The 27609-nt window shown below is 43.4% G+C and overlaps 1 protein-coding gene across 1 annotated transcript in view; it reads right to left on the reverse strand.

The window, feature by feature from the left end:
* Positions 1-27609, reverse strand: part of PPARGC1A (PPARG coactivator 1 alpha) — a 575330-nt gene that overhangs the window by 387899 nt on the left and 159822 nt on the right. The gene's annotated exons all lie outside the window — the stretch shown is intronic.

Below are 27609 nucleotides of genomic sequence, written 5' to 3' on the forward strand. Positions count from 1 at the left end.
TCTTGCAATGATCCGAGAAAAAAATACAGGATCCCGGCGGTCCCTGCCACAAAAAAGATGGACTATGAAAGAATGACGACTGGAGGATGTCACAATGCCAGAGCCACTCCCAGTGTCAGCTCTTCCTTTGCCTGCACCTGTGAGGTGTCTAACCAGGCAGGACTGCTCACAGTCAAGACTTCCACCCAGGTCTGGGTTTGGTGCTATGGGGACTGCAACTTGCAGGTTCCTTCCAGTCATGGCCAGGCGGGGTGGGGGGAGGGTGCCTGTGATGTGAGTGATGCCTCCTGGTGATGTCCCCCAGGGAGCAGACAAGAGAAATACAGGAGTCGTCAAGCGAGGCTCTGAAGCATCTCCCGCCATGAAGACTTCAACGATTCAGTACTGAAGGAGGCCTTTAGGACTGCAGAGGAAGGACCGTCAGAGGCAGTGCTAGAGAAGAACGAGGACATGGACTCCCAGGAAGCTGGAAGTTAAAAGCTTCTGACCTCTAGTAGAAAGCAGAAGTCTACTTCCACCTGCAGTGGTTTGCCTAAAGAACAGATATGGAGCCCTAGCAGCTGAGGAGAAGCACACTCCATTGGTAGAAGATGCCAGGCCTGGTATTCCCCGACTGGACGAATCAAGATCACTGTCACCAAGGGAAAGTAATAGGTGCTGGTATTTGCACACTCCATTCTGTGGGGGGATGGAGTCATCCATCTTCCAGCCTGCTTGTTGTCTCAGGTTTGGTTCTTGCCTGGAACCTGAAACTAAGATGTCATGGAGATATTACCGAGACTCATAGTTTCATAGTTTCTAGGGTCGGAAGGGACCTGAGTAGATCATCTAGTCTGATCCCCTACCATGGCAGGAAAGAGTACTGGGGTCAAATGACCCCAGCAAGGTGTTCATCTAACCTCCTCTTAAAACCCCCCAAGGTAGGAGCCTGCACCACTTCTCTTGGAAGTTGGTTCCAGATCCTAGCCGCCCTAACCGTGAAGTAGCGTCTCCTGATATCTAACCTAAACCTACCCTCTGCCACCTTGTGACCATTATTCCTGGTTACTCCTGGCAGTGCTCGGGGGAACAGGGACTCCCCCAATGCCTGCTGATCCCCGCTAACTAGTTTATAACAGGCCACTAGATCCCCCCTCAGCATTCTCTTTCGGAGACTGAACAGGTTCAGCTCCCATAGCCTCTCCTCATAGGGCCTGCCCTGCTGCCTCCCTGATCATGCAAGTGGCCCTCCTCTGGACCCTCTCGATGCTGTCCACATCCCTCTTGAAGCATGGCTCCCAGAACTGGATGCAGTACTCCAACTGCGCCTAACCAGTGCCACGTAAAGGGGGAGGATCACCTCTTTGGACCTGCTCGAGATGCATCTGTGGATGCATGACAAGATACAGTTGGCCTTCCTGACTGCATCCCCACACTGCCGGCCCATGTTCATCTTGGAGTCAATGACGACTCCAAGATCCTTTTCCGCCTCTGTGCTGACAAGAGGGGAGTTCCCCAACCTGTAGGTATGGTGCCGGTTGTTCCTCCCCAGGTGCATCACTTTGCACTTGTCTGTGTTAAATCCCATCCTATTCTCATCCGCCCACCCTTGTAAACTGTCTAGGTCCAATTGTAGCCTGTTGCTTCCTTCTAGTGTGCCCACATCCCCCCACATCTTAGTGTCATCAGCAAATTTGAACAGGGTGCTTTTTACCCCCTCGTCCAAGTCACTGATGAAGATGTTGAACAGTGCAGGCCCAAGGACCAAGCCCTGTGGAACCCTACTGCCCACATCCTTCCAGGTTGAGAAGGACCCATCCACTACCATCTGGCCCTCTGAATACTACTTCATTCTGCTCATCCATATAGGCCCCAATGATATTACTCGGGGTGACCCTGAGCAGATCAAAAGTGACTACAGGGTTCTGGGTGTAAGGGTGAAGGGAATGGGGGCATAGATGATGTTCTCCTCAGTCCTTCTGATCATGGAGAAGGGCCGAAGCACTGCATAACCAATCCAGGAAGTTTTTGGAGAGTGTTGGGGACAAGTTCCTGGTGCAAGTGTTGGAGAAGCCAGCTAAGGGCCATGCTCTTCTTGATCTGCTGCTCACAAATAAGGAAGAATTTGTGACATAGAAGTGGATGGAAACTTGGGCAAGAGGGACAGGATGATAGAGAATCCTGAGGAAAGGAAGGAAAGAGAACAGCAGAGTAGGGGCTATGGGCTTCAGAAAAGCAGATGTCAACTCACACAGGGTACTGATGGGGAGGATCCCCAGGGAGGCTAGTCTGAGGGGGAAAAGGGTCCAAGACACCAGGTTGTACTTTAAAGAAAACTTACTTTACTTCCAACTGCCACTGCTGCAGACCACCCCCCCAGAATCAAAGTGTAATTTGAACCCTGCAGTCTCCCACAACATTCTCACAAGCAAGCTAAGCAAGTACAGGTTGGATGAATGTACTGTAAGGTGGACAGAAAACTGACTGGATCATCAGGCTCAAAGGATATTAATCAATGGCTCAATGTCTAGCTGGTACCTGATAACGAGTGGAGTACCCCAGGGGTTAGTCCTGAGGCCAGTTTTGTTCAATATCTTCAGCAACAACCTGGAAGATCGGATGGGGTGCATACTCAGCAAGTTTGCAGATGACACCAAGCTGGGGGAAGTAGTAGGTATATTGGAGGGTACAGCTAGGATTCAGAGAGACCTAGCTAGACAAGGTCTCTTTTAGTTCAATCCTCCCATTTATGAGATTCAATAAGAACAAGTGCAAAGTCCTGCACTTAGGATAGGACAATTGCATGAATCAATAAGGGCTGGGGATTTACTGGCTAAGCAGCAGTTTTGTAGAAAAGGACCTGGGAGTTACAGTGGACAGTAACCTGAATATAAGCCAACAGTGTGCCCTTGTTGCAAAGAAGGCTAATGGCATACTGGGCTGCTTTAGTAGAAGCGTTGCCAGCAAATTGAGGGAAGCAATTCTTCCCCTCTATTCCACACTGCTGAGGTGATAACTGGAGTACTGCGTCCAGTTGTGGGCCCCTCACTACAAAAAGAATTTAGAGAAGTTGGAAAGAATCCGGCGGAGAGGAATGAAAATGGTTAGGGGGCTGGGGTACATGATTTCTGAGGAGAGACTGAGGAAACTGGGCTTATTTAGTCTGCAGAAGACTGAGGGCAGGACTTAATACAAGCCTCCAGCTACCTGAAAGGGGGTTCCAAAGAAGATGGAGCTGGACTGTTCTCAGTGGTGGCACATGACAAAAGAAGATGCAATTTTCTCAAGTTGTAGCAAGGGAAGTTTAGGTTACATATTAAGAATAACTTTCTCACCAGAGGGTAGTAAAGCACTGGAACATGCCATCCAGAGAGGTCATAGACAATCCATCCCTGGAATTTTTTAAGACCCAGCTGGACAAAGCCTTGGCTGAGATGATCTAGTTGGAGATGAACCTTCTTTGAGCAGGGAGTTAGAATAAATGACCTTCTAAAGTCCCTTCCAACTCTAATTCTGTATGAGTCTATGAATATCTTAAATGTGGAGTTAAGAGACAAACTGGCCCAATTCTTAAAGGTGTTATAATAAAAAGGGGGTTTTAAAGAGCCTAATACCAATACCTATGTTTAAATACCATGATGGAGAAATATGTGTGTTAAAAGTTCCTTGTTTCCTCATGATCTTAGCAACACAAGCAATCCAGTTTTATACTAGTGTACACATCCTTAACCTGCATAGGAGGCCCCTAAACTCCTCTCCCCAATCTTTATGGGTAGATGGGAAGCAGTCCCTGGTTTCTGCTGTAATAGAGGGTAATGGTATGGTAAAGGTTGAAAACTAGTATATTCTCTAAATCTGAAAGTCTTGAAGTGGGACTGAGCAGAAACCTAACCCAGTGAACATGCATTTAAGGAGTCTCATCTGAGACTCATCTGAGTTGTCTCACTGATTTAAAATGGGACTGATCATGTGAACAAATTTATGAATGTGTGCAGCTTCAGGATCAGGCTTAGAACATTAAGCCTTCCTCCTAACTCTACCATCACAAGTCACCGTCTCTTCTATTTTCCTCTTTAAAGTTCCTTTTTCACAAAAGAACCACATTTTCAAATGCACTATCCCTATACCACATAGCTGTTAATAAGAAACCCAATCACTCACCTCTATGAGCACATACACTGTTTTCACTTGGTCCTTATTTCTTTCAACCTCCCTCTGTATCTATCACCTTCTCCCACAGTTCTTGTTTTAAAGTAGGACAAAACCTTGCAAACACTTGTGTTAAGAGAATAATAAATGTTGCTTGCATGTGGCGTGTAAGCTCTGTTCAACGTCCACTCGTCCATTTGCACGAGTCCATGGCTGAGGAAGAGGATGCCAGACAGAGTCACTAGAATAGGTCATCCAGGACCTTATTTCTTCAATATCTCTTTCCAAGTGAGGGGGACTTGCTTTTAAAATATGATGAGTTTTTCAAAGCAAAACAATTATTATTCCCAGAATCTGTAAACTTCCCCTTTTAACCTCTGCTCAAAAATATTATTTCCAATTTTACTTTAAAGGGCTCAATTTAGGAAAGCATTTCAGGATTGAAAGAGGATACAATCAGGAGTGGAAGGAATTAAAATGGGTCCAGCCTAGAAACTCATAACAGACTGGAATCTCTCTGACCCAACACAGAGATGATGGAGGTGAAAAGTTTAATAGATAAGTACTTCAGAAAGGCAGGAAAGAGCTGATCCATATAATCCAGTGAATGTCAGGATTTAAAACTCAGCCTGGCACAGAACTGAAAACCACTGTAATGGCAGCAGAACCTGGGAAGTATACCACACAAATCTAAGCAGGTTAGTACCTTACCTGCATAATTCTCATCTGTGCTATTCATGCTCTAGAAGAATTATTAAAATAAAGTAGAGAAGAATAGAGGGAATTCATTAGTTTATGACATGAACACAATAAGCATCTGGAGGTAAAACATAGGACAAACCTGCAAGAATTCTTGCCTGCAACATCTTCATTTTAACCAGTCAGTCAAGTCTGTACAATGGACAGTAAGAAATTCTTTCCTGTATTAGTTTATAAACAAGTATCTCATCACATAGTAGGTCAAAATGAGTGACATATGACAAAACAGGTTTGATGAAATGACTTACTAATCTTTACGAAGTTATTTGGCATTCATAATAACTCAGAATTCATTTTCACACTACCTGATGGGGGGCAGCTCAGCTTATTATTAACAAAATACCAACCACTGATTCAGCCTCTCAGTCAACTTTATTATTTACAGGCGTTCATTCTATTATAACAAATCAGCACTAGGTGAGGCACAGGAAAGAGACTCTCCATTAAAAAAAGATTGCATGTCTACACACATGTGCACACACTTGATTTTTAGCTATAAGACAAGCTGTGCAACAGATTAAAGACAAGCCAGAGAGCCAAAATGGAGAATTGTGTGATTTTACACTAATTCAAACCGGTCATCAAAGCATGCATTTTGGAATAACTTGAAGATACTAAAGAAAATAGGATCCTATTGATGCCATTTCATTCTCTTGTAATCCAGTACATAGTTCCCAGAATGCTATTCTCTACGGCATCAAATGATATCACAGAGAAATGTGAGTAGAGCAAGAGATAAAAATACTTGTCTGCAAAGGTAAGCTATCTGATTTTCTACCACCCCATTTTAACATGTAAACCAGAAGGCAGTTATGAAGTGGTATAATATACACCAGGACCCGATCCTGAAAATCCTTAGTATTTAAGTATGGCACTTACCACTGTAAGCTTTGTTAGATGTAAAATCACCTCCTTCTAGGCTAGCATACTATTAAGGGTCAAGTTAGTTGAGGAAAGATACCCCAGGTTGCAAGCTGCTATTGATACACACCTTGCCTCAAATCTCCAAGACAGTGACCATGGCAAGTAATGACAAGAAAACCTGAAGCTATTATAAACTGATTTTTACAAATATAAAGGAAGGAAATTCACTAGTATATTCCTTCATATATCTTGAAAATATTTACACCTCTCCTCCATGACAGAATAATTTCAAGACTTACACAGGCAATGGTCTTGGCAAGCCTTCCCAAATGAGGAAGAGAGTTCAGAGAAGGATACTCCTCATACATCATCAGAAGATCATGGTGCCCTTGGAAATCTTTATAATTAACAATAAACTGTGTCTGCATTTGAAAATGGACCTTCAAACCTTGGTGACATTACTGACACTTCAATTTCTTGATCCATACTCTTCATTGTATGCAATGCCTTTGTAAACCAAGGGCAACAACAACCTGGAAAATATTTTTCAACATTTGGACTGTTGCCACCAAATCAATAATGGTAGAACAAAATGAATTACAAGATCCCACAGTTTCAATCACAGGAGAAATGGAGAGTTAGCCAAAAGAGAAACCGCAACTTGTACTGAGAAACTAACTACCCTGAATTGTATGTGGACTTCTTTCTAATTAAATCAGACTGAGGGCAAAGGCAAGGTAGAACCATTTCAAAGCTTGCATGGAACTCAGTCAGAGGGCAACTCTGCTGCATGAAATATATGAGTGGACCCATAGGAATACTGACATTTCACCATCAGGCCAGAGGGAAAAGCTGGTGCATGCGAAAAGGACTTGCTTCATTCGTAATATTATGAGCTCTCTAAACATTCCTGAAGCTTTTACAACAAATTAAACCAAACAGGTTCATAAAGATTTAAAGATGTCATTGCCTTTTGGAGGAGGCTATGTAGCTTAGGTAGCCGAGGTACTGAAAACAGGTTGTGTGCATTGTTTAATGCATCTGCACCAACTCTTCCATCTCTGGAGAACTAAATTTAGTCTGCAGTGACAATCTATGAGTGAGGACCCACTAGCTTCCCTTAAGCAGTAGCAGAAGAGGAATAAGAAGCAGTATCACACCAAACAGCAGCATGAACTGCTGAAGTCATGGGGACAGCAGGCTATGTTCTGAAAGATCCTGCAGGGAACTTGCTAGTTGCGCTCTTGTGGAGACAGCACTGTCATCTATGGGAGAAGTGCATGTTTCACAAATTCTCCCTAGCACCATAAGCCAAGTCATCACAAGCAAACAATATGTGAGAGTTGATTTCCAAAATGGCCAGACGTGTGAGAGTTGATTTCCAAAATGGCCAGACGTGTGCACACTCCTAGCAGTGCTCTTGGAATTACTTACAATGGTTTTCATCATAAATTCAGCTTTATTGTCTCTCAGGAAAATGCTGCATTGCCAGTGATCTATAAAATTCTTTTAGGTGAAAAAACATGCCACTTATTTTATCATCTGTGGGAAATTGCACAGTCCTGCATCAGTGCTGCCCAGGTCACTGTAGGAACAATGACTTGTGCTTACACCTGTATAACTGTGGAGTACACTAGATAAGATTACATTAAAAACTTCCATGGCTTCTCTCAATAAGGTCTGGGCAGGCCACCCAGTGCTATTATTGAACAACTGCTGCTGGTAACTATAATGTCTGAATGGAATTGTTGTTTTGTGTTTGTGTGTGTGCCTGTGCGTAAGTTTTGTGCATGATAATCTCTGTGTGTCTATATGAGTGGTGTGTGTCTATGTCTAATCATGTAATCAGTAAACATGGCATTTTGCCTTATCCCCCTTTATAAGGTCTCACTTGTGATTCGAGCAATTGGCAATTTGTGTAACACTCTCCTCCTGCCCCCCCCAAAATTAAGTTTGACAATTTAAAAACTGAATGCACTAAACAAACTGGCACACCAAGCAGACTGAAATCTAAATTACTTGAATTGTGAAACATCCTTTACCCCTCTTTTGAGCTGTGTTCATTAAAGGATATAGCTAGCACTTGTACAGGAAATTACAGACCTTCTTTAGGAAGTGTTTGTCAGGTGCCAAAAGCATTTAAATTCTATCTTTTCCAATTCATGAAACTCATTGTAGCATTGTATTGTAGCATTATTAGATTTATGCATTTAGCAAGCAAGCATATTAGAACACTGGCTGTAAGTAATTACTCTTTTTTAACAGCAGGAACCAGAGTATTGTCCATGGTACATTGTCTTCCACAAAGAAAACAGGCTACTTTAAAAAAATAGATTTAAATGTTTAAATAAATATCCAAGTAACTCATTTAATTATAATTCAGAAGCCTATCTTGTAGAAAGAGCAAGACTAATAAAAACACAGTGACATATTTTGCACATTATGGTTTACTTACTAGTCTTGATGGTCAAGAAAAGCTTCTTATCTATTTACATCACATAAAATTTGGGATTATTTCTGTAATGTACATTTTTTTGTGTGAGATTTTGGCCATTATGAAATCAGCTAGGCAACTTCTTGATTTACTCACATCATAGTGGGACTGGTCAAATGTGCAGCAGCTATGATTTATGTGTAAGAGCAGGCACTACTTGTCACAACCATTTTAATTTGCTTAAGGCATAGAACTGGGACAAAATTCTCCCCTCAGATTCCTATAGTACATATTCTTAGATCCACAAATTTGTTCTCCATACGTCTCTGGATCACCCACTAATGAAAGGATGTCCAAACAAGGACCAAGTACAAACATTCAAAAAGCTGGAGGCAGAATCACTCAAACCTACACAGGTTTCTGTAAGCACCCTAGTTTAGGTTGGAAAAGAACAGTATAAAAGTTTGTCATTTGATGGGGAGGGAGATGGCTGGGAGAAACTGCCTGCACTGGGGAACTCGAGCACACCTCTCAGCGTGACACTCAGCCTCCCTGGGCTGTTGGGGATCACAGAGTGCTGGAGTCAGTGACAGCAGGGAGCAGATGAGCTGGACATGCCTGTCACACTGACTGCTGATGGAGGAGGGAAGATGGTGCAAATATAGCCACCACCTGTGCAGAGATGGGAAAAAGAGGTGCCTGCTTTATTCTTGCTTCAAAACAAAAGCGCCACCTTGGCCAGCAGGGAAACAAGGAGGGAGATGGGGAGCAGCTGCGTCTGCGCCAGAGATGGAAGGAGAGAGGAAAATAATACCCAAAGCAGTAACTCACACAAACCTACCACCCTAAGCTCACATACATCTACACAAACACACACACACACACACACACACACACACACACACACACACACACACACACACCAGACCCCTTGCACTGTGGTGCATCAAAGCACAGAGGCCAGGTACGGCAACAGTCCACCTCGGCTGGGCAATGGCTGCCACAGGGGGCAGCAGGGCACAATTTCCCAGTGCTGCAGGAGCAGGACAGATGGAAATCATCACTAAGGTGGAGGCAGGAAAGGAAAAATTAAAAGAATTAAAAAGATATTTTAAATTGCCCAGCACAGCCTGGCCATATTATCTCTGGTTCAACCAGAGATTAAATTGGTGACCTTGTGGTTATTAGCACCACACTCTAACCAAGTTATACAGAGAGCTCCATCTTCCTGCAGTGGCCAGTAGGGGTGTGCAAAGCGGGCAGTATTCAATTTGGATTCATCCCAATTCGGGGGACAGTGATTGAATTTGCTGATTCAGATCACTGTCCCGATTCGAATTGGCTGAATCTGAAGATTCGATTCTGATTCAGAGAATCAGAGATTCAGGCATAGGCACTGCTTTATATGTTTTTTCTACATGCCTCGAGGTATACGGTGCAGCTTGTGAATGCTGAAATGGTGAGGCAGATGGAGCGTTCAATGGGAGCACAGGGGATTCCCTGTGTCCTTGGCAGCAGACCCAGAAGTAGACTAGAAGTACTTCCAGGTCCGCCGCTGAGTGCACATGGGACCACCCCCCCATGCCCTCCTGGCTCGGCAGACAGCTGGGGGGGGACCCTGGGTTCCCCCCCAGATCCAGGAGGCACCAGTCACTGAGCCAGGGACCAGGGTGGTCCCCCGTGCACTCCACAGTGGACCTGGAAGTACTTCTGGTCCACTTCCAAACGTGTCTACGAGCATGCAGGGGACCCCCCTGCACTCGCATGGGATGCTCCATCCACGCCAGCATCTCAGTGTTCACAAGCCATGCCTGGAACCTCGAGGTACATAAAAAAAACCCCACATATAAATTTGTGTCTATGGCCAAATCATTGAATCTCTCTGAATCAAATTGGAGGCTTCCAATTCAATTCAGAGAAAGTAATGGGTATCCTGATTTGATTCTGATTCGGAGATTTGGCCACTGAATAGGGCTGAATCTAATCAGCAACCAAAGCTTCACCCAGCTCTAGTGGCCAGCACTTTTCACAGCCAAAGAGCTTTAGAGAGAAGCTAAGAACCAAGGGAGGAAACAAAAGAAGAAAGAGGGAAGAGATTTGAAAAGATTTTTCTCTCTCCCTCACATACTCCCCCTATCTCTCCCCCTCACTCCCGTGCTCCCTCTCTCACCCCTCCTCCCCAACACCTCTGCACTCTCCCTCTCTCTTTGATCCCTCTCCCAGTGACCATCAAGGGGGCAGATTTTTTTTTTTTTTTAAAAACAACACAACTAATGTTAATTCAGCTCAACCAATAAATCAATAAAACACAGGGAGCCAATTCCCCCTCTCTCCCCCATTCCCCATAAACAGTCAGCATGACAGGCTTCTGCAGCCCATGCAGAGGCTCCCTACGAGGCAGGGGCAGTGGAAGAGCTGCAAAGGCAAGTGGTATACTGGCAGACAGCAACCTACCTTGATCAAGGACCAAAGCTGGTACTGAAGTTTGACACACTAGTCTAAACTAGATCAAGTAAGTCTGATGGTGCATTGATCGAGATCTATTTTAGATCACGATCCACCATTTTAAAACCAGTCGATGTGCTCTGAACTTATCATGGGTATAGACCACCTAAACCAGAAAAAAATGTCACGTCTGCACCTAGCCAAAGAGTAGTGTTATATGGGTTACCTGTCATAAAGACACTCAAAAGGGGAGTGTTCACTTGTTAAAGTGTATTAACTTGTGGTAAGTACCCTCTAAACATTTTAAAGTTATGCCACTTCAAGTTAGGGTTATCTGAGATCCGTTTTACCCAGGTTGTTCCAGGGTATTAGCAGCAGAGAGCCTGGTTTTCACTGTTTAAAAGTTTCAAATTCTCTGATTTCAAACAAAAATAAATAAATATATAACACGCGCGCGCGCGCACACACACACACACACACACACAACAACCCCCCCAAACTCTCTGATTAAAAAGCACAAAATCTGCATTTTTCCATCATTAAAATGAAACATCACTATATATTTACACACGTATATATAGTTATCAGTTGAACACAATGTTTTATTGATATATTTACAATTTTAAAGCAATTTGGAAGTCTACCAGTGCCTCAATCACTATACTAAAATAAATTCTAAATCTGTATAGATTTTGGCATTTGATTTGGGTGGGGGGTTTTTTATCAAGGAAAATCAGAGCTTCCCCTGCCCCCTATGCCTACCAGGACATAGGTCCAGCTGCGGCTATCCCCCACCACTGATTTGGGGAGCTGAGCATCCCTGATATGCTGGTGCACTGCCCATGCCATTGCCCTCACTCCCCACCCACAGCCCCAAAGCCCTACTGGTGCCCCTCATTCCCAAACTACATTCCCTCCTGCTAGTGCCCCTTATTCCCCACTTGTAGGCACCTGGGCCCTGCCAGTGCTTCTCATTCCCCACCCACAGTCCCGTGACCCCCCCTCCAACCCTGCCAAAGGGGGTCTCTAGTTGCCAGGGCTACAGGGCAAAGCACCTGGGTCTGCTGCCCCCTGCCCCCCGCAGCAGCACGCGAGCCCCAGCTGTCACCTGTGGGAGGCAGCAGCTGCTGCAGCAGGGCACAGCAGAGCATGGATCCAAGCTCCCTCTCCCCCATGGGCAGCACAGGAGTCCGTAAGGGGGAGCAGGTGCATGCTGACCACTGCAGGCTGGGGTAGGGGGGCCAGCTCCCCACTACTGCATGCACTCCCAGGTGGAGCATGGGAGGCACGTGCCACCCAGATTTCTACATGGCGCTAGTGTTGGCTGAGGGCTCAGGCTCCCTGCCCTGCTGCCCTCCCCCTGGGGCCTCAGTTACCACCCTCCCCATACCAGACTCACCTGTGGGAAGCTGCCTGGCAGCCATGTTCATGCACATGACTCCCCCTTGCCTGACCACCTTCCTCCCTCTCCTCCAGCCCCTTGCAGGCTGGAACTCTGCCAGTCTGCAAAGGGAAACCCTACCATTTTCCACATTTTTTTCTCCTTAAAATACAAATCTAGGTTTTTCTCCTTAAAATACAAAAATTTGCATTTTGACACATTTTACCATGGCGAACAGAAAACCTGGATCCCTGATTATGCGTCTACTCTGGGAAAATAAAACAGTCTTTTTTCATTGGTCCAGCATTCCAGGACATCCTAATTGCAGACCTTCCCATTCCTTTGCTCCATGGGCAAACTTTCAACCCTCCTGAACTCTACTGCCCGAAGGGGTGGGGTTGACCGCAAGCAGTGCAGCCCCAAGACACCCTAACCACTCTGAGCACCCAGGTGCAACTCACCAGTCTGCTGCTTGCTCTAGCACCTTCAGGCAAACATCAACAGCAGATCTGCTACCTACCTCCATAAAATTAATGAGCCAGAGAATGAAAACCACCAGGCAGGCTGCAAACTGGACCCATACTGAGATGCATGCATGCAGCAAGCTTGCTGAGTTTGAATTTTGCCTTGGTGTGTCATGCACACAGTGAGCCACTCTGCCCTGGTGTGAGCACTGACAACTCCCCGCCCAACCCAATCCCAATTCAATGAAATACATGCAAGATTTTGGTCCTTTATTTATTTATGTAATTCTTTTTTCCACTCCTTTCTCCTTATCTCTTGTTCAAATCGTTTTTTTTTCTCCAAGGGTTTTCCTTTCCCACCCACAGTTCCAGCTGAGTTCTGCTGGCTGAGAAGTGAAGGATGCCACAACCCCCAAGGTGATGTCTCCACCTCCAAGCTACACATCCAGAGAGGGGATAGAGTCCTGATGCCTGTCTATGTCCCTGCTTGCCAGGCCCTTTAGTGATAAATCACAGCTGTACAGTTCTGAGATGGCATTAAGCCTTAACCTGTGACTGATCTGAAATTGTTCTATCTTTATAACAGCATAATGTTCCAGATTTAAAATGTTTTAAAGGTAACCTGTAACATCAACTCAAAGAATGCCAAGATCCACAAAACAGAGTTGAACATTTTATCAACAGTACAAATGCCATAATCTTTAACCATATATTACTTGGCCCTTTTTCAGGTAACAGTTTTACTTAGGTCATTGGGTCACTGGCAAAGATTCTGACTTTCATTCCTAATTGCTATATGCCTACCAGTATTCTAACTTCATCTCTCTTTTGTGTCCAGAATCCACAAAAACACTTGCTCTCCCTTATAATCCAATGTTAAAACAAACCTTATTTAAACATGATCATATATGCTGTTCTGTTTATTCACTACAGAAATTACAATGCAATTTACAGAAAAAAAAATTTGTATAAAAAAAGTTTTCTAGGATTATGTGTGTGAAAAAGCCTTGCTGGGAACACTACCTAATTTACAAATGTTTCTACCCATTAAGGCTTTTTCTGGTATTAAGTAAATTTTATACTACCAACAGACTTCTTCTCCATTGTGGTCTACTATAAATTCGAAGTGCCATAGTTTGGGAATAAACCTGGTTTTAAACTGAGATAAGATTATAAAAATATTAAGTATTGTAGTACTTTAATCATGAAATGGGCAGCATAAAACAGGATCTGTGAAGTGATGATTGTATATTTGTATGTCATCCTAAATACCTGGTTCCTAAAAATTTATTTAACATGAATGACATTTATTCATACAAGTAACCTTAATGAAGTCCAGCGGGATTACTCACATGGGGAAGGTTCAGGCTTTTTGGGCTTGATTTTGAAAGATGTTAAAGGCTATCAGTTTTCACAAAACATTAACAATATATAAAAAGGCAAACAATGTTTCTGTCTCAGGTTCAGTCTTAAGCCTAATAAAATAAGGAGGAACCTGACTTCAGTGACTGTAAGACTGGACCTGCATTTTGTAAAGCTCTTCGTGTTCCTTTGGAAATAAAAGTTACCACTGAAGTACAAGGCATTATTATTACTATATTATATGGAAGGAGCATTTCAGGGGAGGGGATTAATTAAATGTTTATTTTCTCATTTAATTATCTGATCTCCCCATTGTTATACTTTGCTGTCTTTAGCTAAAAGCAATAAGAAAGACACCCTAGTAAATGTCATCTTGGTCTAGAAAAAGAGGGGAAAGCCATGTTTTCCAGGACATCCAGCTTTTACAACTGCTATTGAAATATTATTGCTAATTACCTGGGCAGTTTATAAATAAACCCTTCCAAAGGAGTATTTTTACACAATCATAAAATAAATTAAACTATAGAAAACTCATGCTGCTAATTAAATAGCCCCTGTAGGAGGGCAAAATAGCTACAAGGCTGAGGTAAACACATTGCGTTTTACTGAACAGCAGCCAATTAATTTTATTTTCTATTTAAATGCATTTGCTAATATCATCAAAAACTAGGAAATAAAGCAATTTTGTATTGATCAACTAAAGACTATAAGTTGACAGTGGTTCAATTGCTTTAAACTGCCAGCAAAGCATTTTAGTTTCTTATAAGAAGCATAAACATGACCCCTATACCCTAAAAGGCTCCCAGCAAAGAAAACTGGGGCAAGAGATATGCAATATTTTTATGTGCGAATCCAAGTATTTTATCACAGAGTTATACCACTGCAAATATGTTTTCACAGTTACTGTCTTTAAAATGTCTATAATGAAATATAGTACCTGTAGCTTACAAGAGTTAACATATGCTCGATCTCACAGCTTTTAAATAAAACGTGGTACTTACCGGGGAATTAAACCAACAACATATTTATGTTGTCAAAAGCACAGTTAAGAGAGACTTTAATTTTTTTAAAATGTTAATGAAAAATACAGTTTCATATCAACCTGATGGTCAAGGTTAACTTTCTCCTGTCAATATAACCGGAAAAAAACTCAAAGTAAAAATCCCATAAAAAATTAATCTGAATCTGCCTCCACAGAAGTGATACTCTCATCATGGCTGATAACACAGTTTATACCAGTTTTATAAGTTATGGAAACTTTTGGAATTTATTTGGTTCAGGCTGCCAGAAAAAATACTCCTAAGGTTATATAGCCCACCCTTTTGGAATATCTTCGTAACTGCAACAAAAGTTAGAGGCCCTTATCAAAGGGGTAGGAAAGTGAAACTTCTTGAAACCACCTGGAGAATTTTGTCCTCTCCAAATTATACTGGTGTTCAGTAAATCAGTCACCACTGATTTCAAGATCTCACTACTGAAATTTAACACCCTTTATAACTTAGAACTGACCTACTTAGAAGATTATCGTGTCACCCAACAGTCTGCCTGATCAACTGAGTCACTTAAGGTCACATACCAGCAGATTTTTCAAATTCTATTAGATCTATGGCAGGGTTTTCTGAGAACAGGTGCCTTGTCTATCAAAGATTGCCACAGGAGTCTTTCCATATTTGTTGGAACGGCTTTTCCATGACTTTCATTTTCTGTTTCCTTTCTATTTGGTATTGAGGCAGGGATTTCTCTGCTCAGCTCTTGGTAGGGGTAGGTTGCTGTCTGTCCACTGAACCCAGTATCTATTTAACAGATTACATGAAATGCCCTGGTGGTTTCAGCAGTAATCAATCTTAATAAGTGACAGAACAACTATGCAGCAGAAACTCCATAATCACTGTACTTTACAGTCTACACAACACAAAATGGCAGGATGAACCCATCTCCAATGATGATTTAATAGCAAAAATGCTGTAGTCATATCTCATATCACACTATTGAGACATGCTTCCCTTACATCTACTGTAGTATGTTTATTAATATTAGAAAGCTTTATATGTATTTCAAAACTGTCAAGATAAATTAACAAACCCATGCCAGTGATGCAATCTCCTTATCCTTTTGCTTGCTTATTGGCAAATTTGAAAAAATCATAAACGTGCAATAGTTTTCTCAGGGTGTTTATTTTCCCTTGGATCCACTGTAAAATGAAAGCCTAACCCTGCCCAATGTCCCCCTCCCCACTGGCCAAAATAGCATGAGTCAGCTGTATCTGGATTGCTGGAGCTCAGGATCTGCACATGCTAATCAGTGTGGGCAGACGGAATCATTCCCTACCAAATGCCTCTGAACATCTATGTTCAGTCCCCTGGCAACAAGACCTTATTCAGAGCAATCTTCCTTGAAACCAAGAAGTCCCAGCAAGTAGGGCAGGAGAGAGCCTTGGTGTCACTAACAGATCTTGGAAGCTCTGTGGACACAGAAAGAAGCAAGCTTCTCTTCCTTTTTAACGTGCATACAGTTATGCCACTATATTTGTTACCCTACCCATCTAATCTATTTCAACTCTAAGTACAAGGTACACTCAGCTAAGTATTTACTGCCTTTTCTCATCAAAGAAACTTCTTTTCCCTTCTCCACAATAATGATCAGCTGGCATATGGATAGTTTCTCAGACTATTAAAAAAAATTAGACTACCATACTTCATTAAAATGAAGTTTTTTCCCCCATTTAACACAGGGGGTAAGCCCCTCTATACAACTGAGTATGAAGTGGCATTGGGCAGACAGCTTCTGCAGCTCCAACCCCAACCCCAGGTCAGGGCCTGACCCACAGATGCTGCCTCCCTTCCTTCCCCCCCTGCCTCTGTACCCTACCACTCCTCCCCTGAGTCCCTGCTGCCTCCTGTCTCTCCACCATGTTGCTTCTCCTTCCCTTTCCCCCCATTGCACCCCCACCCTTGTGCTGGCAGATTATCTCCACTGCATCCTGGAGCACAGCCCAGCCCTATAGCAGCAGTGCCCGCTCCGTGCCTCTGCAACGGGATGCGGCTGGAGCCATGCTCCACACCCCAGGCTGCAGCAGGGACACAGCCTACCAGCACTGGAGCAAAGGTAAGTGGGGGGGGGAACTGGGGAAGGCAGGGAAGTGTGGGTAAGGACCCAAGGCTACTGGAGGCTGAAACAGCATGAAGGGAAAGGAGGGCGACAGGAGAAGGGGTGACAGCCTGAATTTAGAGAGGGTAGAAGTAGCTGATGTCTGCTGTAAGTTTATAAGGAGTATTCACCAGGATCTGAGGGAACGTCTGTTCACCAGAGCACCCCAAGGGATGACAAGGTCAAATGGTCACAAACTCTTCCAGGACCATTTCAGGCTGGACATAAGGAAAAACTTCTTTACTGTCCAAGCCCCCAAGGTCTGGAATAGACAAGCACCTACTTTGAATGCCTTCAAGAGAGATTTGGATGTTTATCTTGCTGGGATCCTATGACTCCTGCTGACTTCCTGCCCCTGGGGCAGGGGGCTGGACTTGAAGATTTTCTAAGGTCCCTTCCAGACCTAATGTCTATGAAATCTATGAAGCGGTACAGGAGGAAGGTGGGGGCTGGGGCTGAAGGAGACAGAAGCAGTGAAGAGCAGGGAAGAGGGGGCGCAGGGGAAGGGGGCAGGGCCTAAGACTGTGGGGGAGCAGGCACATGGCAGGTGAGTGGGGAACAGGGAAAGACAACAGGTGGAAGCTGCCTGCCCTCCTACTACCTCCCCCACTGCCTGGACCATTACTGTCCCCTCACCACCTGCCTAACCCCTACTCCCTCACTGCCTCCTCTACCGTCTATCCCCTCTCCCCCGCACCACCTGCCTTATTACTGCCACCCTCATTTCCTGTCCATCCCCCCACCCCCACACCGCCTGCAGTGGTGAGTGGGATAAATTTAAGAAGATCTTGGCATAATTAGATTTTATACACAGAAAATTATACCAAATATATACATTTTCCTTGAATAGAATCTAATTATTGAGGAGTCATCTTAAATTCAGGGTCATTTTATATTCAGGTAAATCAAATATTTATGTCAAAAGAAGAGGATATTTGTGAGTGTACCAACTAGTAAAATTTTACAAGGAGATGCAGCTCTTGACTAGAGATCGGTCCAAGTGACAGATACAAATTTTCCCAGAATTCAAGGATATCTGTATCTCAGGTATTAGTTCAGGCTCATTTTTGCCCATGTTTTCAGGGAAGATACAGAGTAAGTATGGTCTTTACAAGTACTTAACATGAGAAATAAATGTCTGGTAAGAGGTTCTTCAATTTAGCCAACAAAAGTGAGATAAAACTTCAGGGCTGGACGTCAAAGCTAGGCAATCTCAGACTAACAATTTTTTAACTCTTAGTATAATTAACCACATGAACAAACATATTGAGGATTTTGGCAGATTCTTAATCACTCACAGTTTTTAAATCGATATTGGATGTTTTCTATAAAAGATATGCTCTGATCCAAATATGAATTAATTCTGAGCCTCAGATATACAGAAGGTCGGCCTAGGTCACTGCAACGATCCTTTGCAGCTTCATAACATATTAATCTATAAGTAAAGATCATAGGAGCCAGACTTCTTGCATGCTTCCAGGGTAGAAGAACCAAGCCCTCTAAGAAGAGTAGACAAGAAGAAGCAGCATTTAGCGAGGCTGCCAAAGCCCTCTAGCATTTTACCTCATTTGAATTCTTTTCTTATTCTTGGCTGAATTCCTGTAACAAGCAAAAATTCCTGTGGATATGTCGTGAACATGAAAGAGCTGCCTGACGACAGGCCTGATGATGGGTTTTATACATTATGATACAGTACCCTGGCATGCTAAATGCTCTTGTAATGCAAAGTGACTTCTCTGCCAGCCATCGCTAGGTCTTTAACTTTCCATGGTGAGGCACAAAACTGTGTCTCACTTCCTGATATACAGTTACATCCCAAGATCTCTGGAATGAGGCCAGAGTCCTTTTTAAGCAACAAAAAACATTAAACTGAGAAACAGAAAACCTACGGACTTCTACAGCTGGATCATGTTACGTGTTAAGCAGCCCCAATGACAGCCCAACAAGCTGCTTTGTGTCTTCTCATGAATAACACAATGTGTCAAATAAATGTTTTTCCCCATTTAAAAACAGGTAGCTAATGTAAATTGAAGTGATCAAATGATATATACCCCAAGGTTACATACATCATGGTGATAGTGGCACAGTGCTCATAAATAAAGCATAAAGCCATCTTAGTTTAGATCAGGTCAGATAAAAGGGCTTGAATCATGTGAACAGAGACCATGGTGTGATGAGACACTGAGACTATTAATTTTAGGACCTTTCAGAATGTGACATTTCACTTGCAATACATACCTACTGGAAGCCTCATGATCCAACACCTTTTTGTTTTCCATTTCATTGACTTAGCTGTGGTAATGAAAGTATGTAGTATATTAGATTTCAGACTATTCAAAGAATGCTCCATTTCTGGGAAAAAAATTCAGGCATATTTCCCAAGTCTCCTTTATATCTAAGCTTTTAACTGTGACTATACTGTTTTAACAGGGCTACAAGGGACAGGTCATACTGACCACCTGAGGAAGTTGCATTGCTGACAAAATGATTTATATTGCACCCCCTGCAGGTCAACATACACAACTATACTGGCATGCCATTTGGCCAAGGCAGAAAAAGGGGAAAATATTTCCCTCAAAACATGTCACATGAAATTCCAGACCCAGATGTTTAGATATAATTTTTAGTGTTATTGATTGTTATCTCTTCAACTCAGTAGTTGGTAAATATGAACAAAGTCCTTATCCATACAAGATAGCAGATACGCATCCAAGGGCAATAACGTCCTCAAATGAATCTTCAGTATATTATACCGTTTTTGCCATGGCACGCTACTGCACAGGGTTATTAAGCTACTGCATAGTAAGCATCTCAAGTAGATGTGCCCACAGAGAAGGTTAAGCCCGTCTGTTGACCAGACTTTGGGCCTTATCCTGAACAACAAATATTGTATTCATACGCATGCCAATAATATTCCTAATGCCAAAATTGCTCAATGAGAATTTTGCCTGAAAAAGGAATCCATCAGGATTATTATTGGCAGGCATATGATATCATTGACAGCCAAATGGAAATCTCAAAAAAGCTGTAAATCCATTTCATAAGAAGATCAAAAAGGCCCATCACAGAATAGCCCACGTTTCCATATATCTGAAATCCATATAGCTTTACCTATATCCTGTCAGAGCATCAGAGCTGTATTTCTAAACCCTGCTGCAGAATCTGCTTCCCAAAATAAATCCCAGTGGTGACCAGTGGGATTTAAATAATGTTTTGGGAATATAGAAGACAGAATAGCAGCTAGATTTTCACTCTTCACATTTGACAAGCAGCAATCATACAATCACTCACTCACCAACCCCCAAGAAAACATACATATGCCAGCTAAGCCATCACAATTTTTCTAATCCGTATTATGCTTTGGCAGTTTTGAGACTAGATTTTGGAAAGCCAGAGCTAGGAAAGCCATTCTGAAATTTAGTGTAGTCTTACTAATAAGACTATGAAGAAAAGAAGAAATACATAGCAATGACAAGCTGATTCTCTTCTGCACATTACTGTTTGTCTTTTTGCAACTGGCATGAGAAGCTGCATAAATAGTTAGCAGAACAGGTCCTCCAGCAGCCTGATTATCATTTCACAAAATCTACATCTCCTCTCCCTTCAGCATCACAGGCTCCTATTAAAAATAATGTTTTTGGGGTTAGCCTTTTATATTTTTAGTGCAGTAGAAATATACATAGGCTGTGAGCTACATGTATACTCAATAGCATTGTCAAATATATTATTATTACAGCATTTGGCTTTTTTTCTTTTACTGATTTATAATAGGTTTTAACAGAGTTAGACCTGCAGTTAGTTTGTCCTACAATGTCATTTTTCTTCCTTCAGTCAAATGAAAACTACAGTCTTGCAAACTGTAAACCAAATTACTGCTAAAACATTTAGAAACCAGAATTATTTTTATGTCACAGACATCTTATCTTGGAAATATTTTACACCAGTTTAGCTGACTGTCATCTTTTACATATTTTCTTTTAATTTTACATATAACTGACATGTTGAATCTATAATAAATACATCTGCAATAATTTTTAGCTCTATAAGACTGTGAATATATGAGATAACAAAGAGATAATATCCTTTGTCCCCTGGTTCCTCCCAACACACAAATAAAATTGTTAAATGTTTTATTTACTGATATTGTTCAGTGAGTTGGATTCTGAATAGTGCTTGAAGGACATCTCAGCCCCAATCCTTCACACCCATAATTGTATGAAAAGTTGTTACTCACAGAGCAGTACCACTGACGTCAACGCAAATAATACTTACATGAGCACAGGCTTCTCATGAGTGTTTGATGACAAACTTCTGCGGGTACACTCCTCTTACCTTGACAGGTGTTTTAAATGATTCTTTACAGATGCACATTATAAGTGATATTAAATTAACAAAGGGTAATCATCTGGCTGTTAAGGACAGGCAGATAATTCTGGGCCAGAGGTCTGATCTGGCACCACAGTAGTAAATGATTGCTTTGGATCTGATTTTAGCAATAGAACCAGACTCCTAAGAAGATGTATAGAATGCATCAAGATGAAAGTAAGTGGTGCATGAGGGGATGTACAGGCAGGACAAAGGGAATGAGGGCAGAATTAGGAAAAACATAGAGCAAAGGAATCAACAAAAACAGAATTCTGCAGCCATGCTGGTGAGCCAGAAACCATTCTCTCATTCTGAACTAATATTTCACATTTACCCTTACCTGCACCTGCATTGCTAAAACAAGTCCTGGGGCCAAGAGCACTTTTAACTTCAGGATGATACCCCACATACGCTTCTTCTGAACACTATCATGCATCTTATAGTACCATTTCCTGATATTACATCCACATGCATCCACTCCCTAACAGACAACCCACAGCCTGATCTCATTCTCTACCACACAGTATCAAACATTTGAAGAACAAAAAATCTTCACTTATCTAATTGCAAGCACCCTATCTCCATGACCACTTCCCATTAGACAGTAGCAGCCAGTATTGGTCTGCCAGTGCTTTTGCTCAGTTCCAGCCTGGCTCTTCACTTCAAATCTTCTGCACTTTGAAGCTTTACCTAAAGAAATCTCCAAATACAGGCACAGCAATAAAACTAGGCCAAATGTTTAAGTATCCCAATAGATAGCCAATGGAGAAAGAGAGACATAATAGAAAAACCTGTTCAGTGTAGTTAGATTAAAAATCCATTGCCACATTTGCAATTACCCAGAAATGAGCATCACTGATTCCATGCATTGGATCTACAGAAACAACTAGAAAACTTCCAGAGGTAGTGAGAAAACAATTAAAAGTTAGGCATTTCAGTTTGTTAATGAGATGCATTTCAGGCTGAAAGTCACATTTTAGGCATCCTCCTTGTAAAATCTTCTCTGTCTACATAAGCTACCATATTTACTCAAATCCAAAATTAGGGCTCTTGCCACCTCCCAAAATGAGGAAACAAGCCCCTTGTCTTGGATTCGACTACAATGGGAGGTAAATGGGCAGTTGCTGCAGTTCAGGTCCTGACCCAGGGTCAGAGCTTTAGCAGCTGTTTGCCCTCCTGCTGTCTCTGCCACTGCAATCCCTACCCTCACCTACCACCTATGCACCATGCCTTTTCCCTCCCTGCACCCTCTGGCCCTGGCCTGCCCACACCCACTGTTTATCCTTGCTCCAGCTACAGCATGGTCCCAGCCCCTCTCCAAACTGGGACATGGAGAACTTGTTTGCTCCAGCCACAGATAAGCAGGGTAACAATTGTACAAGCAGCAGCTCTGGCTGAGCCCCAGAGCCCAATCTCCCAGAGCTCCTACCACTGCTGCCACTGGTATCAGGCCAGGTGGTAGCCAGAGCAAACACATGCTCCATGCCCCAGGCTGGAGTGGGACCAGTGCCCTGCACAGCACATGTAAACAACAGGGCTAAGAACAGATGGTTAAAAAGCCCAGTCTGAATCAATTCAGTCTTTGCAGGTTAGTCCAAGCTGCACAGATTACACTGAAAACAGAAGTGAACAGACATTTACCTTTGACTAAGGAAATACAGCCAGATGCCTGCAGTGGCTCAAGTCAAAATCCCAGGGGCACTAGAGCACAGCTCTCTGGCTGTGTTCATGTCCTTTTCCTACTGCCCTTGAGATCTCTGGGATTTGCAGTCCAGATTTATAACACCTGGACTCTGCAGACTGGCTGCATCCTCAGCTGGGCTTGTCATCCCCCGCCACCCCCTTGTCAGCCTGCCCTCCATAGGCAACATGTAGGGAGGGCCTGAAGGGGCAAGTGCCCCCCCTAAGACTGGTTGCTGCTGGCATCTGCAGGCAATTACCACTCACCACCCCACATTTGCCGCTGACACCACCACGACTGCCTGCAGGCGGTCCTGCTTGGCCCACCCTCACCATTGACATCACTGTGACCTCCTGCAGGCAGTCCCTACTCACTGCTATCACACCCCCACTGCCGACACCAGTGCCAACACCTGTGGGAAGTTGCCCCCGCCAACCTCAGTAGGTACGAGTTATTCATGCTGCCCTCACTGCTCCAGCTAGGAAGCAGAGGGGCAGGGCCAGCTCTGTTTTCTGGAGCAGACAGCACAGCCCAGCTCAGGGCTGCAAATCATGCTGGGGGACTGTGATTTAACTTGAACCAAGAAGGGGTCTGAGACAGAAATTTCATAAACGAGTTTGACCCAAATCAGTTAAGTTTGATACTACATTCAACCAGGTTTATCTCAAACCAGTTTCAGCCATTTTGAAACTGGTTTATGCACACTGAGCTTCTGTTCTGTTACAGGTTAAACCAGTTTATGATCACTTAAACCTGTTTGGGTTAGGGACAGAAGTTACACACAAGAGGAAGGGAGACAGGATGGGAGGCAGAGGCAGTGGAGGGGCTGTGGGGGCAGAGGCTTCAGGGACAGAGCCAGGCAGCAAGGGGCCCAGGTACTGGTGGGGGAGAAGGACAGGTGCCATGGGGGGCAGGCAGCAAGAGAGGACAATGGCGGGGGGGCACTGAGGGGACAATGGCAGGGAAGGCAAAGAGCAGGAGTCAATCTGCTTATTCCCCCACCCCCCATGCCTGCTGCCCCCTGTCCTTCCTCAATAATCTTGGAGTCTTCCAGGATTCAGTTAAATGTGGTATTTTTCTCAAAGTTCAAAAGTGTCACTAAAGCAAAATCCTGCATTGTACATGATATGCAAGCATCTGGTACTAGTTAAAATATTCCACCATGAGTTTCAATATCAGCAATTTGCATATTGTGATGAGAAGATAAAGTTCCCCATTATTGAAATTCTACATTGTATTTAATTATGTAATTATGTTCTACTATGTTAGTGAGCAGTTAGACACAGTAGCAATTTTTGGGATTTCTGCAAAATAAAAAGTACTGAATTCAATCTTTCCAATACCTGATTACGTTTTATGATTATGGGCTTTTCCCTTGGGTTATGGCAATTATTCTGTTTTTGACTTATTCCCTCTAGAAGCTTTGGAAGAAGAGTCATCCCCTCTTGCTGACATCCTAATCCATGCACATACAAAGAATCTGATCCAAATACAATCAATGGTCAAAATTTAGTCCTGACAACCCCATAAAATGTGCAAATCCAAGATAAACTTTAAACCAGAGGTGAATTTTGCCCAGTAATCAGTGTTGTACTAGTTCAGATCCCTTTTGTGCTTTGTTTAAATTTTAAATATATGTACACTCAGCCATCATAGAAAAGAGGTATACACCAAAGGCATGTTATTACTAAAGAGAATAACCTAGATTCCATCCCATGCTCATACAGAGGTCAAAAGGGACCCCAGAACTTCTTTACTACCTTGGTGAAGGCTCTTCCCACTCCTGCTCAATCTCTGCTAATACTCTGTCCGTCTGCTAATACTCTGTCCATTGTGCCAACCCCTTTTTGTATGTGTGTGGAGGGGAATGGCCAAACAAGGAAGCCTCCAGCATGTTTGCCAGCACATCAACATCAGCGCAGAGAGAAAACTCATCTGAACCACTAAAACTACAGCAAAGCCTGAGAGACATGTTAGATAGAAAACTATTAAATTGCAATTGTGAATCACAAAGCATTTCATTTCATACTGCCTACAAATAGAAAACCTAAACTGGTTTTGACATGCCCACCAGTAAGGGCTGCAGGATTCGACCTTCAAATCAGAATTATTATATAATAATAAATCATTAATATATTTCATTACATTTGAATACATAATGCAACATAAAACCACAATAAAATGAAACAAATGGAAAATAATATTTTCTTGCTTTGCATATGATTTGTGTAATCATAAACTCTCAAATGAAAAAGAAAATGAAAACTGTTTATAAAACACAACAGACACAGGCTTTCTTGCTCCTGGAATTTATCATAAATGTGAACAGAACTGTGGAAAAGCAATCAAACAGCCTTGATGGGACAAGTGTATCTTCACAGCGACTGTCACTGACTAAGTAAGGTTGTGTACAGTTCTAACGATAGAAAATCTCCCCTGCTAGAAATGATACCGAGAGAAGGATCAGTACATGAGTTTATCCTGCAACCGCTCCCTTTTCCCACTTCTTGAGCCTTCATAAGACTGGGAATATCCCTGCCAGGGGAAAAGTGTAGGCTGCTCCAATCCTCCCATTCCCAGGTGGACTGGAGCAGCCCAGCAAAGCACCTGCTTCATAGAAATCAGAGAAAGTTAGAGTTGGAAGGGACATCAGCAGGTCTTCTTGTCCAACCCCCTGCTCAAAGCAGGACCCGCCCCAGTTAGATGATCCCAGCCAAGCCTTTGTCTAGCTGGGTCCTAAAAGCCTCCATGGATGAAGATTCCACAACCTCTCTGGGTAACCTGTTCCAGGGTTTTACTATGCTCCTCGTAAGAGTTTTTCCTAACCTAAACCACACATGCCACAACTTGAGACCATTGTTCCTTGTTCTGTCATCTGCCACCACTGAGAACAGTCTAGCTTGAACCACCCTTCAGGTACTTGAAGGCTACTATTAAATCCCCGCTCAGTCTTCTCTTCTCTAGACTAAATAAGCCCAGTTTCCTCAACCTCTCCTCATAAGCAAAGATCCAGGTTTTCCATTTGCTGTGGAAAACCATGGATTTTCTCCTTTAATGGAGAAAAACACAGGAAACACAGGTTTCCCCTTGCAGGCTGGCAGAGTTCCAGCCTGTAAGGGGTTGGGGGGAACAGGAGGATGGTGATCACAGGCAGGGAGCTGCCACATACCTGTGTGCATGCACACATGCACATGACAACCAGGCAGTGTGATGGAGAGCAGCTCCTTCAGCTCCCCACAGGTAAGTCTATGGGGAGTGGGAATAGGCAATGCAGGGGAGGGGAGGGCTATCTACCTCTTCCTGTAGCAGACACCCACCACAATATCACCCCTGTTACTCTCCCCTCTGACCCTAACCAGAGACTTAATAGGCTTATCTCCAGTTACTCTGAACAATCATACAGCTCTTTTACATAAAGCACAACTGCTCCTCCTCTTCTGCCCTGCCTGTCCCTCCTGAACAGTTTGTACCCATCCATGACAGTGCTCCACTCATGTGAGCTATCCCTCCAAGTCTCTGTTGTTCCAATCATGTCATAGTTCTGGGATTGTACAAGGACTTCTAATTCTTCCTGCATGTTTCCTAGGCTTTATGTACTTGCATACAGACATCTGAAATAATTAGCCAATTGCCCTACTTTCTCAGGAAGAATGAAAAGGCCTCCCCTGTTGCCCATGCTGTGCTTTCTCTAGGTCACCCACTTCCCCATGTACCTCAGGGCTCTGGTCTCCATCCTCTAAGCCCTCCTCACTGAGTTACCAAGCCTGTCTGTGAAGATGCTCTTCCCTCTCTTCATCAGGTAAGTTCCATCTCTTTCTAGCAATCCTTCTTCTTGGAAGAGCATCCTATGGCCAAGGAAGCTGAAGCCCTGCTGGCAACATCAACTGCACAGCCACAAACTGATCTGCAGGATGTGTCTGTTCCTGCCTGCCCCTTTTCCAGGACCAGAAGGACCAAGAAGAACACCACCTGAACCCTAACCCTTCACCCTTGCACCAAGAACCCTGTAGTCACTTTTTATCTGCTCAGGGTCTCACCTGGCAGTATCACTGGTTCCCATATGGATGAGAAGCATAGGGTAGTATGCCATAGAGGGCCAAATGAATCTCAATCTCATGAATTCCCAAGAAATCTCAGATCCAGGTTCTAGGCAAGCAGCAGGCCTCCCAAGACAACAGGTCAGGCCAGCAGATGGATGCCTCTGTCCCTCACACTAGAGAGCACCTCCAACCACCGGTCACTTCTCATTGGTAGTTGTGGTCTCGATCCTCCCAAACATGGGGAAGCCTGGCCTGGTCTGTTCCACCAACAGAACCTGTTCCTTCTCCTTTGCTGCTGCATAGCCGTTCTCTAGCCAAACTGCTGCAGGTAGAGATGAAGACTTCTCCTTGCTGCCAAAGGTCACAAGCTTTCAGCTTCCACCTTCCTGGGAGTGCATGTCCTCTTTCTTCTCTAGTGCTGCCTCTGGCAGTCCTTCCTTTGCAGTCCTAGAGGCCTCCTCCAGTATCAAATCATTGAAGTCCCCGTGTCGAGGGATGACTCCTCCTGTAGCCTCGCTGACTCCTCCTGTAGCTCTTTT

Source organism: Crocodylus siamensis, chromosome 2, assembly GCF_052110815.1.
Source record: "Crocodylus siamensis isolate JL-2025a chromosome 2, ASM5211081v1, whole genome shotgun sequence".
Classification (NCBI taxonomy): Eukaryota; Metazoa; Chordata; order Crocodylia; family Crocodylidae; genus Crocodylus; species Crocodylus siamensis.